Consider the following 10,098-nt stretch of genomic DNA (forward strand, 5'->3'; position numbering starts at 1 on the left):
GAGAGGAAAAACTGTTGGCAAAACAAAAGCTGAGCTCCCGTCCGAGGGAGGCCTCCTCCGTTAGAGGCCTAGGAAATCATTCTGACAAAATGGAGGATCTCTGTCTTTGGTGTCGATTCCCTCAGAGGTCAAGAGAAACCTTTTCCAATGTCTTTATCAGGAGGAGACTAGAAGTTAGAGAAAAGTATCCTTTCGAGAGCGAGAAAAACCAATTCTGATTTTGCATCAGCTTCCCTCCGATCTTGAAACTCATTGACTTGATTCCATTCTGTCGATGGAAATAATCCGGAACCAATCTATCCGTGAAAATCGGGGTGAGTTTATTCTGACCTAAGATGTAAGGACTGTGGCCCGGGGCCTTTCTTCCTGAAGGAAGAAAGGGCGCCCGGGAAGTGGGGTGTACAGAGTGCTTCTAGACCCCCAGAGAGGACGTTTCACATAGGATCGAAAGGTCCCTTGGACGATAGTCGCGACACTGCTCTGTCAGCACAGCGATCGACAGACACTGCTGGGTGGCAGGTCTGTTGTCTGGGCCTGGGTGGTCACAGGTGAGCCGGATGGTCAAAGGTGAGCGCAACCATCCGTTCCTAGCCTAAGGAAAGATGCCTCTCCTTAAGGAAAGGCCCGAGCACGGGGAAGCTGCTCCTTTCCCTTAAGGGCATTGGTTCTTGCCGTAGGAAATGTTTAAAGCAGATCTACGATGCGATGCGTGCTCGACGGCCACGTCAGGCCCTTTTGGAAAAACACTGTCAGGCCGAATTAGGCCGACACCCAATGGCTTCCTCATAGACTCCAATAGATCCTATCGCTCGCCATTTCTATCTGTCCACTCGTTCCAATTTTAGGCCACTTGACCACGAACAGACCTTTTTCTCAGATTTTTTTCCCCGTGATCACCTTTTCACAGACAAAACGATCTTTACTTTTTAGGCCCTCTTGCCTGAAGGCAGCCATCTCACTTTCCTTGAACACAAAGATGTTTCCCATATTCACTTTTAGTGGCTTTTTGTTTTGTTTTGTGTTGTTTTGTTTTGAGGACGATGAGCCCTGAGCTAACTGCTGCCAATCCTCCTCTTTTTGCCGAGGAAGGCTGGCCCTGAGCTAACCTCCGTGCCCATCTTCCTCTACTTCATATGTGGGACGCCTACCACCACGTGGCTCGCCCAGCGGTGCCACGTCCACCCCCGGGATCCGAACCGGCGAACCCCGGGCCGGCGAAGTGGAACAGGCACACTTAACCAGCGTGCCACTGGGCCGGCCTAGTGGCTTTCATCGCATTCGTTAAGTAGAATTTTTAACCCTCACGAACCTTAATTTTGGTGAAAACTAAGAAGTCAGCAATTAGGAACTGTCCTTCCCATGAGCAGTCTGTCGCTTGGCCAATTTCTAAACACTTGGCCACTTTTAGAAACATGGGATTTCATAGGTTTATCTCTTCCTTCGCTTTATTTGATTTCATCTCACTTTAGTTTTTGGGTGAGGAAGATCGGCCCTCACAGAGCTGACGCCTGTTGCCAATCTTCCTCTTCTTTCTGCTTGAGGGAGAGCGGGCCCGAGGTAACACCTGCGCCCCACTTCCTTGATCTTGCGGACGGGATGCCACCACAGCCCGGTGTGAGGAGCGGTGGAGGTCCACGCCCGGGATCTGAACCCGAGGACCCCAGGCTGCCGAAGCTGAGTGCAGGAGCTTAACCACTATGCCGCCGTGCCGCCGTCCCCTGTCAAAGCTTTTAATAAAGCACGAGACGTGTTCCTCGATAGACCCAAACGTCTTTTCGTTTCCGTATCCTCACAAACCCAAAGTAGATAAACTTCTATTTAGCCACTCACGTCTCAGGTTCTATCTTACTCGGAAATGATCTACATCGTCAAGGAAATTGTTTTTGTCTTAAGTTTGGCACCCGAGCTAACGACTGTTGCCAATCTTCCGTTTTTGTTTTTTCCCCCCCCCCGATTTTTCTCCCCAAATCCCCCCCATGACATAGTTGTCTATCTTAGTTGAGGGCCGTTCTAGTGGTGGCATGTGGGACGCCGCCTCCACACGGCCCGACGAGCGGTGCCGTGTCCGTGCCCGGGATCTGAACGGGCAAAACCCTGGGCCGCCGAAGGGGAGCGTGGGAACTTAACCACTCGGCCACGGGGCTGCCCCCGTCCGTGGACTTTTTTATCACCTGATTTCACCTCGCAAAACTTCAAAGCTTCAAGTTATCAGAGAGGTTTGGGAAGTTGTTTCTATTTATTTAATTAATTTATTTTTCGAGGAAGACGAGCCCCGAGCTGACACCTGCTGCCAATTCTCCTCTTTTTGCCCCGGGAGAGTGGTCCCGAGCTAACATCCGTGCCCATCCTCCTCCCGTTGATAGGCGGGACGCCGACCACAGCATGGCTCACCAAGCGGCGCCACGTCCGCACCCTGGATCCGAACCGGCGAACCCCTGGCCGACAAAACGGAACGTGCGAACTTAACTGCTGTACCGCCGGGCTGGCCCTTCGGGAAGTTCTTTTCAGGACACGGGCCATAAACTAGAATCACCGCTACAGGTTTATCGGAGCGACATCAGCGTTCGTGGTGGATTGAGTCGTCCCCTCTGTCTCTCCCCTCCAGGGGACAACCAAAGGGACGTCTATCGACCCACCCACCAAGGATTCCCCCCCCCCGCATGGCACAGCAGGATGCCTGAGAGATCCACGCAGCCCTACAGCGGCAAGTCACATTCGCACGGTCAAAATTCAATGGCAGAGGGGGCTGGCCCCGTGGCCGAGTGGTTAAGTTCGCGCGCTCCGCTGCAGGCGGCCCAGTGTTTCGTGGGTTCGAATCCTGGGCGCGGACATGGCACTGTTCATCAGACCACGCTGAGGCAGCGTCCCACATGCCACAACTAGAAGAACCCACAACGAAGAATACACAACTATGTACCGGGGGGCTTTGGGGAGAAAAAGGAAAAAATAAAATCTTTAAAAAAAAAATTCAATGGCAGAGACAAAACGTTAAGGTCAGCGAGAGGGAAGAGAATAACCGGCCCAGGAGCAACGGTGTGAAGAACATGGAGAAGACGGGTCCTAGACGCCGGGGTCCCCGGAGCAGCGATTTCATCAGAGGCCCGCGAACGTCCACGATCTCCACACCACGTTTATGGCCGACTGCGTGTGTGGGTCCTTTGGAATCGACCAGGCTACCGTCTGGGCCACTTTGGGACATCGTGTCTAGCTGCCCCGAGCGGTGGAGCTGTCGTTCGAGTGTAAGATGGGGCCCGTCCGGGGAGAGCATGGGGACGGGGAAAGGGAGGCCGCGGGAAGTCACAGAGTCTGAGGTGTTCGGGGGAGACCGACTCTTCTAAAGTGGAGGCGGTAGAAGGAGAGCAGCAGGATTTTTGGATTTTTGTTCTCTCTGTTAGGTATCTGGGTCCGGAGGAGAGTGGGGCGGGGGGGGGGGATGGTTGTGATGGTGGTGGTGGTGGTGGGTGTGAGGCTGAGGCAGGGCTGGTGTTTCCTTTCCGGGTCAGGTGAAAGAGCTCCTCCAGTGGAGGTTTTTGGACAAGGGGTCTGGTCTGGCAGGATGGGAGGTTGCGGGTCGAGCCACAGGGGAATCTGTCGTAGCTCAGACTCGGGCCTTTGAAGAAATAGACAGAGAGAGGAGTTTTGCTCTGTCTGTCACCGCAGCCGGCACCTCAGGAGCAACAACAGAAGGCTTCCCGAATGAGTGAAGGGGCAGGAGCCAGCGTGCCCCGTGCCTCTCTCAGCCCTGCGCCGGCAGGGAAGGAAGCAGGCAGGCAGGCAGGCAGGCAGGCAGGCAGGCAGGCAGGCCTCAGGGCTACTCCCGTCCTACTGCCCGGTGGTCCCTGTCCCGGCCCCGCCCCCACTCTCCCCCTGACCCTCACCGCTCCCCAGCCCTCTTCTCAGCCAGAGAGGCGATGGGGGGGGGCGGGGCGGTCCCAGAACAAGTTTCCTCTCATCCACCATCATCTTGCCACCCTGACGACTTGGCCCGAGATCCTGCCTAGGCTGTAGCCGTGTGTGGTTTTCCTGTGGACAAGGGGGCCGGTTCACCATTTCGGAGGAAACCCCTAGCCTTCCACTGCCGAGTCGAGTCGGTGGGACTCGCCAGCCTGGGAGGGGGGGGGGGGGAGGGGAGGTCAGGCCCATTCATTCCGACGGGCCTGGTGTCAGGGCTTCATTCAAGTGCAGGAAGCTCTCTCCCATGGCCTCGGGCTCTTTTCCATTGAACGGCTTTCTTCAATTCCCCCACCCTTAGGCCGCAGTCCGCCAAGGGCCGGGAGGCAGGGAGGGAAGATGTTGGGGCAGGGTGGCTGTCTGAGAAACTCGCCTCGTCTGGGGCAGAAAGAGTGCCCCCCTCCTTTCTCTAACCCTACTAGACTGCTTGAGGATCACGGACGGTTTGGCTCATCGATGAGCCCTGCGTTATGGGCCCGGCAAGCAAACTCCTAACTGGCAACCCGCTGCTCTAGGCGTGTGTGGGTTTTTTGATCATTCACCTTCAAGTTCGCACGACATTGGTCCGTGTCCCCCGCCCCAGCTTCCCATGGGAAATCCTCCGTCTCTTTCCACAGACTCACTGGCGACTTCACACAGCGCCTGCCTCCTCCTCCTCCTCCTCCTCCTCCCCCCCCCTCCTCCTCCGAAGGAAGGGGCTGACCCCATGGCCGAGCGGTTGAGTTTGCACGCTCCGCTTCAGCGGCCCGGGGCTTCAAAGGTTCGGATCCTGGGCTCGGACACGGTACCGCTCATCAAGCCACGCTGAGGTGGCGTCCCACACGGCAGAACCAGAGGGACCCTCAAAGAGAATATACAACTAGGTACTGGGGTGCTCTGGGGAGAAGAAGAAGAAGGAGGAGGAATAAAAAGAAAAGATAAGATTGGCAATGAGCTCGGGTGCCGGTCTTTAAAAAAAAAAAAAAAAAGAGGAAGAAAGATGGACAAACAGGAACGAATCCCACTGACGGCACCTCCAAATGGTGGGGGGTAGGGGGGTGGGGGGGGTGGGGAGTGGCATCATCGGGCCAATGGTGACTCTAAGTCGTGATCCCGCGGTTGTGTTATTTGATATTTTATCGAATCGATTTATTATTTTATTTTTGAGGAAGATGAGCCCTGAGCGAACATCTGCCGCCAATCCTCCTCTGTCGGCCGAGGAAGACTGGCCCTGAGCTGACATCCGTGCCCATCCCCCTCTACTTTCCAGGTGGGACGCCTGCCACAGCGTGTCTCGCCAAGCGGTGCCGGGTCCTGCGCCCGGGATCCGGACCGGCGAACCCGGGGCCGGCGGAGCGGAACGTGCGAACTTCACCGCCGCGCCACCGGGCCGGCCCCCGGAGTTGTTTTAAAAATCCAGTAAGGGGCTGGCCCCGTGGCCGAGTGGTTAAGTTCGCGCGCTCCGCTGCAGGCGGCCCAGTGTTTCGTCGGTTCGGATCCCGGGCGCGGACACGGCACTGCTCATCAAACCACGCTGAGGCGGCGTCCCACATACCACCGCTAGAAGGACCCACAACGAAGAACACACAACTATGTACCGGGGGGGCTTTGGGGAGAAAAAGGAAAGACAAAAAATAAAATCTTCAAAACTCCAATAAAACTTTGAGTGAAGACGACGAGGAGGATGCGAAACGTATCTCACGCCTCCGAGCCGAGCCGTCCGTTTAGGAAGGGGGACGAGGACCCTTTGTAAGCGATGTCCCTTTTTAAGCACCATTCTAAACCACAGAACAGAACTCCCTCTCCTCGACCCGGAGCGACCCGGAGCGAGGAGGTTCCTGGGTGTGTCAGAGAGGGCCACGTCCTCTGCAGCACGAACGAACCGCCAGGGTTCGGCCACGGGAAAGAATTTCTTCCTCTCCAGGCGGACTAAAAGTCGCCGACGGCAGCGGGCGTAGGTGCTATCCTTCCCGTCCAGGAAAGGCAGGGAGAACTTCAGCCGTGAAGAGAAGGAGGTCTTCCTCACTCCCCGTTTCGGGAGGGCCCCTTTGGCAGGGGAGTTTTGTCTCCTGATTTCAAGTCAGGAAGAAAAGGGAGAGAGAGAGAGAGTGTCCTTCTCGTGCCAGGTCGGTCTGAGGGGGACCTCCTCTGGTTTCCTCCCTTCCCAGGGAAGGCCGTTCGCTCCTTCTTCTAGAAAAAGCTCCCAAAGCACCACCGCCCAGGATGGTTGACCTACGCCCATCGTCCCTCCTTTCCCAATCATTTCTACCGCGACAGAGGGACAGAGGCCCCGGCCCCATCCCCATCCCCACCCCCACCCCCATCGCCTGCCTCCTTGATGGCCAAAGGAGCTGCCTCTGAGAATGGAACGGGGCTTGGAAACCTTCTAGAGGGGTGACTCTCACCTGCCTGCCTGCTGGGAAAAGCACCCACGCTGTCCATCGGACTGCCCTTTTGGGCAAACGTAGGCGTGCCACATAGCGATCGACAGCTATGGCGGGGGGGCGGGGGCGGGGTGGCGTGGTGGTGCCCAGGATCCACGACACGTGACGGCTGCGGAGCACGACAGCCCTAAGACCTTGAGGGAGACGGGGTGGCGCGTGAATCCTTTCGGAACGAGAACGACAGGAAACGCTGACGGGGACGTGTTCTCGTCTCGAGAACACACCAACGCCTCGCACGGTGTCTGACCCGGGGTGCCTCTGACTTTTGTCATCAGAGACGATCCTGTCGACCGCCCCTCACGCTTTGGGGAAAAGGGGAGAGGGACTCGGTAGCACGGGAGAAGCCATCCATCCGCCCTTCCTTTCCGTCTTCACGGCTCCTTCTCGTGGAAAACGAGGAAGCCGTCCGGAGGAACGGAACACTGACCCGGGCCAAAGCGTGGCCCAGCCTGAGCCTCCAAAACCTTCTGCTAAGTGAGAGGTGCCAGACATCCAAGGCGACCTACGTTGCGATTCCACACAGAGGAGAGAGCTAGAACGGTCCAACCCTAGAGGGCGACAGCAGATGGCGGCGGCGGCGGCGGCGGCGGCGGCGGCGGCGGCGGCGGTGGTGGTGGTGGTGGTCGTGGTGAGGCAGATCCGGGAGTGGGGCCGTTTTTTCTTTCGGAGGGAGGGGATGGAAACGGAAACCTTCTGGAAATAGATAGCCGTGACGGATGCGCCACCTTGGGGAGAGAGACCCCCGAAGGCCACTGGCTTGTGCCCCGTGGAAAGGATGGATTCGGTGGGATGGGAATTCTACCTCCGTGTAGAGCGTGTGGTAAACCACGAGGTGGGTGGGTGGGTGGATGGCCTCCCTGCCTCGCCTCCACCTAGACGTCCACACACAGAGACCGACGAGGGAGGGAGGGAGGGAGGGAGGGAGGGAGAGAGACAAGATGGACAGAGGCCGAGGCCGAGGCCGAGGCCGAGGCAGTGAGCGAGTAAGTGATCGACCCTGGCCATAGGGATTCCTCAGAGGGCGTCTCTTGGCTCCCCAAACGAAGAATGTGTGTGGAGATCGAGAAAGATCACCGACCTAGGAGAACCAGCAAGACTTCCTCACCCTCCAGAGAGCCGCTGGGCCCCTGCCGTCCCTGCCACCGCCACCCCTACCCCTCGCCTTTGGCAGCGACGCCAACGAAAGGCAGGCAGACGAGTGGGAGAGTCGTGTGGTGGTGTCCCCCAAGGAAGGTGGGTCCATGCCGACGAGCGGTCGTCGGCGTGTGGAAAAGCCAGAGGCGGGCTGACTAGAAGGAGGGCGTCCTGGGGGAAGGGGCCAGGGTGTGAGGGAGAGAGGCCTGTTTCTCTTCCCCTGTTGGTCCCAAGTCAGGGGCCCAAAGGAGGAAAGCTGTCCGTTCCTTTCCGACTCGGACGGTTCGGGCGGGACCGACCGATCCCCGTGGCGGCGCGGTCGGGGCTTTCTGGACCAGAACCCCTCTCTCCGTCGCCTTTCGACCACACACACGCTTTAGAGGCCAAGAGAAAATGGATCGGGTCTCTCTGTCTCTCTCCCTAGAAAACAAGGGCCGGGGGCCGAGCCCGTGGACGAGCGGTCAAGTACGCGCCCCCACCCCGACCCCCGGCTTCGACGGCCCAGGTTTTCACCGGTTCGGATCCTGGGCGCAGCCCCAGACCCAGCATCGCCCTTCAAGCCCACATAGCAGAAACCCGAAAGACCTACCACTGGAACCTACAACTATGGATGGACGGGACGGGACGGGACGGGGCGGGGCGGGGCGGGGCGGGGCGGGGGTGGGGGGGGGCGGCTTTGGGGAGAAGGAAGAAAGAAAAAATAAAAGAAACACAAGGACGGTCATCGCGATAGTTCTTTCCACTTCCATCCATATGTTAACAGGACCCAAGTTTCCCGACCTCCATTTGGATGCATGTTAACTAAATGGAGAAGCTATTCAAAGGACTCCTCTAAAGAAGTCCACGTTCTTCTTTCTAAATGATAATGAAAATCATTGTCACCACCGCTCTTCCGACCCTCCATGTCCAGACGGCCTCCCGCCCCTCCCCCATCCCCAACTCCCGCCCCGCCCCGCCCCGCGCCGACCCCCGCCCCCGGCATTCGCCCCGCCCACCTTTCCCTCTCCACTCCTACCCCCCCGCCCCCCGCCGCCCGGGACACCACCCCCCGCACCCCACCCCCCCCCCATCCCGGCCGGGCCACCTGGTCGACCTCCTCGAACACTATATAAGAGGATGCCGGGCAGCCGGTGGCGCCCGACAAGCGGCCTCCTCACCGGCCGGACGGATCAGCCTCGCGGGGGCGGGCGATGGGGAGGCGTTCGTCCAGGTCAGGTCAGGTCAGGTCAGGTCAGGTCGGGGGAGGGAGGATGCAGCGCCGGCCGGCCTGGTGCGTGGCCTGGTCCCGATCCACCCCGCGTCTCGTTTCTCGGGCCGGGACGAGTACAGGCGGGGAGGCCGACTCGGTCACGGAAAGCGGCCTTGGGGAGGTTTTGGCGAACGTCCCTGTCCCAGGGCCGTCTGCCGACTAGGGGACGGAGTCCTCCTCCATGCGCCTTCTCGCCCCCAGTCGGGCGGGTTGTGGGTCGCGCGGTCGACTTGGCCATTTCACCGGAGGCGTCCTGCCTGCCGGGGCTCCCTCCCTCGGGCCGGTGCGAGCGGTCCTCGGGCGGCCCGGGAATTTGGGCCGCAGCGAACGAACGAACGAAGCCCGTCCCTCCTGCGTCGGCACGGATGAGACACAGCCCTGGTGGATGGAGCCGCTTTCCTCGGGTTTCCTTTTGCTTTCGGCCGCTGCTGCCACCAAACCTCCCTAAACGATAGGAATGAAAACGGGAACGGTTGGCATAATAAAAGCGTTTTGGTTGGCGTGTTTCTTGGCTTTTGGGGACTCGAGAGGTATGATGGATGATCTCCGATTGTCCTTTGGAAGGAAGGTCTATTTCATCCCAGTCGCACGAACCCCGCAAACGTGCGGCTGGACGAGGGAGGGAGGGAGGGAGGGAGGGAGGGAGGCCAACCACGGGATTTCCGCACGACCAGCTGATGGACACGACCGCCCCCGTGAGCCGGGCGGAGGGCAGCCGCCCGGGTCTCGCAGCTACGTGCCCGCGGAACCCTCGGGACTGCGAGAAGCCCGAGCGACCCGCAGTCACGCGGCGCTCGGCGCGGACATCTGGTCGGCCCGCGCGCCACGGGACCCGGGGGCCGGGCCGCTGGTCGACCCGGCAGGGCGGCGGCCCCAGCGGCGGCCTCGCCGCCGCTCGTCCGCAGGCTCCAGGGAGCCCTCGGGGCTCCGAGAAGCCCGAGCACCCCGTGGCCCCGCGACCCCTCGGCGCTCGGCGCGGACATCTGGTCGACCCGCGTGCCACCAGACCCGGGGGCCGGGTCGCCGGTCGACCCGGCAGGGCGGCGGCCCCGGCGGCGGCCTCGCCGCTGCTCGTCCGCCGGGTCGCCGGAGCCCTCGAGCCTCCGAGAAGGCCGAGCGCCCCGCGGTCCCGCGCCGCTCGGCGCTCGGCGCTCGGCGCGGACATCTGGTCGACCCGCGCGCCACGGGACCCGGGGGCCGAGTCCGGGCCGGGCCGCTGGTCGACCCGGCAGGGCGGCGGCCCCGGGGGCCTCGCGGCTGCTCGTCCGCAGCCTCCAGGGAGCCCCGAGGGGCTCCGAGAAGCCCGAGCGCCCCGCGGCCCCGCGGCGCTCGGCGCGGACA

The 10,098-nt window shown here is 60.3% G+C and overlaps 1 long non-coding RNA gene across 1 annotated transcript; it reads left to right on the forward strand.

Moving 5' to 3' along the window:
• Window positions 1-222: 222 nt before the first annotated feature.
• On the forward strand, window positions 223-1,799 carry LOC138922644 (uncharacterized). The gene is made up of 2 exons (XR_011435766.1): window positions 223-314; window positions 1,090-1,799. It is a non-coding gene; the product is annotated as an uncharacterized lncRNA (long non-coding RNA).
• Window positions 1,800-10,098: the final 8,299 nt, after the last annotated feature.

The sequence above is a fragment of the Equus caballus genome, unplaced genomic scaffold, assembly GCF_041296265.1.
Source record: "Equus caballus isolate H_3958 breed thoroughbred unplaced genomic scaffold, TB-T2T unassigned-0002065, whole genome shotgun sequence".
NCBI lineage: Eukaryota > Metazoa > Chordata > Mammalia > Perissodactyla > Equidae > Equus > Equus caballus.